The following is a 2,460-nucleotide window of genomic DNA, read 5'->3' as shown; positions in this document are numbered from 1 at the left end:
AATAAAAATAATAATAATAATAATAATAATAATAATAATAATAATAATAATAATAATAATGATAATAATAATAATCCTTTCTAATAAAGACACAAAGCCCGAAATTCTGGGGGAGGAGACTAGTTGATTACATGGATCCCAGTGCTTAACTTGTACTTATTTAATCGACCCCGAGAGGATGTAAGACAAAGTCGACCTCGGCAGAATTTGAACTCAGAACGTGAAGACGAATAATAATAAAACGAAGATAAAGAATGCGAAACCAAGTTTATTGAAAGCTCAGCATAAAACCTCAGTAGTGGACCGAGAATGAAATATAGATCCAATTCTGCAAGCTGGGAAATTCTTCTAACAATGGCCTGATGATTCACACATGTTGATTGAAACTAAGAATTTGAATTTTGTAAGAAATCAGGGGCAAACGTTGAAAGTCGATCAATACCAAAGGCTTTCTTTTGTTTTAAGTTCTTGAGTTTGGAGAAATATGTATTCCCCATGAGCTTTGCAAGTCCCACTTAATCAGGTGAAATTGATACAATTAACGTTCTTCTTAAAGTCATGCTCCAACCTCTGCCTCTCAGCCGGGTGGTCTTTTACTGGATACGGTTTTGGCTGTCTGTATGCGCAGCAGAAGCTCCGTCCTGAGTATGAATCATTTTGAAAATAATATTGCAGCGATCAATGCAGGGTAAAATGGCAGAGCAGCAAATTTGCCGTCTTCTTTTCTACACTCGCGAAGAAATATGAATTCTTTATACGAAATTACGGTTCTTCTCAATTCTCGGTCAGTATGACTAGTAATGTTCATTAGCCTGAAATATCAGAGTGCCTTTTCCCAAGACAAACCGCTCCAGACTGATTTGATATAGTTGCAATGATATGTAACAAAAACAGATAGTTTTTACTGGAAGATATTGTAACAAGAGAAATATTTGAGAAACACCGTATTTGAAGGCATAAAAGACATATAGGTATATCTGACACACCCCAATTTCAGTAGTGCATATTGAAGAAGATTTTTTTTTAGTGCATTAAAGCATTGTAACATAGGTCATATAAGTCTAACTTCTATTTAGATGCCGGAGTGAATTTTTTAGACATTTTTTATAAGAAAAAGTACGAGAGATCTCTTTTATATTACAAAATTCCAAAAAGTGTGGTTCACCCCATGCACACATTCTACTAATTCTTCAACGAAGATTTGATCTCAGTATTATAAATTGCGCGTTCAGAAATAACAAATCATAGAAATCGACCTGATTGTACGACATTAAAAAAAAGTCAACAGAAAATATGTATGGCGAACTGCCGTTACAGTGAGTAAGAATGAAACCATTCGTTGCAGAGAGTATAACCAATATCAGAAGAAAATTTCGAAACCCTATCAAAGAGGTAAGTCTAACTACGGTGAATGGTTATATTTTTTTTACATCCACCGACCTCGAATTCTATACTAGATAACAAACATTTTGTTCCATAGAATAAGCTTTCATTTTATGTCTTAAACACAACTGTTACATACATTTTCTCATCAGCTGCATCTGTCAAGTATATATTTTCAAGTGTATGTAGCAAAAGATATGATTGTATTCATGTTTAATATTGGAGAAATTCAAGCAAATAAAATAGTGGACTCGTTCATAATGAAATTAATCAACAACTTGATATGCAGTTATTTAAATGAAATAAACATATATGCCGTTAGTACTATATTCAATGCAATTTTAAGTTAGATAAAATATTCAATATCATCATTATTGAATTTAATACATTTCAAATATTTACTGGCAGTCTAGTATTTTATAGTCAATGATGTTTGTTTTCTTTAGGGTATATGGAGAGAGCAGTTTTCTTTATGGTCTCGAAACCTGTACTGTGAAGAAAGAGCTTCAGGATCATATTGGTGGTATGTATATACACAAGACTTTTTATAAGGGCTCAAAACATCTCATGGTATAAGCACAATATCAAAGAGGAAATTTATACGTACATTCCACCATTCTTTGTTATTACTCAACGTAGGATAACCCGGCTGGCCACCGATATAATGCTGAATATCAGATAATCGAGAATGTTATATTTTGGAGATTTCTGAACCATAATACTGGACGAAAACCATTCAATTGTATTGATATTATTGTCAGATACACACAACAAAAATTTAGGGGAACTACCAAAGCTGATGGGGAGAGAGATTCTTGCTTTAGCGTTTAGCATTTAGCGTTTAGCATTCCCGCAGCGGCCACTTAAAGAAAAAAGTTTAAATTTTGTATATGTATGCTGTGTATGACTTTTATCTGAGAAAGTACCTTAAGAATGTAAAAATATAAAACAAGACTATGTACGCCAATAGGCCGACTTACGACCAAATCGACTTCGTGGTCGTAAATCGACGACGACCTGTACGTATGCATGTATGTATGTATGTATGTATGTATGTATGTATGTATATATATATAT

At 33.4% G+C, this 2,460-nt stretch overlaps 1 long non-coding RNA gene across 1 annotated transcript in view; it reads left to right on the top strand.

The window, feature by feature from the left end:
- The first annotated feature begins 1,032 nt into the window (after positions 1-1,032).
- Positions 1,033-2,460, top strand: part of LOC128249034 (uncharacterized) — a 10,418-nt gene continuing 8,990 nt past the window's right edge. Inside the window, exons 1-2 of the long non-coding RNA XR_008265133.1 lie at positions 1,033-1,392; positions 1,830-1,906. This is a non-coding gene — a long non-coding RNA (uncharacterized LOC128249034). The remainder of the gene's footprint in view (positions 1,393-1,829; positions 1,907-2,460) is intronic.

Source organism: Octopus bimaculoides, chromosome 11 (genome assembly GCF_001194135.2).
Source record: "Octopus bimaculoides isolate UCB-OBI-ISO-001 chromosome 11, ASM119413v2, whole genome shotgun sequence".
Lineage (NCBI taxonomy): Eukaryota > Metazoa > Mollusca > Cephalopoda > Octopoda > Octopodidae > Octopus > Octopus bimaculoides.
Note: the sequence above shows the minus strand (reverse complement) of the source record. Positions and strands in the feature narration are given on the sequence as shown.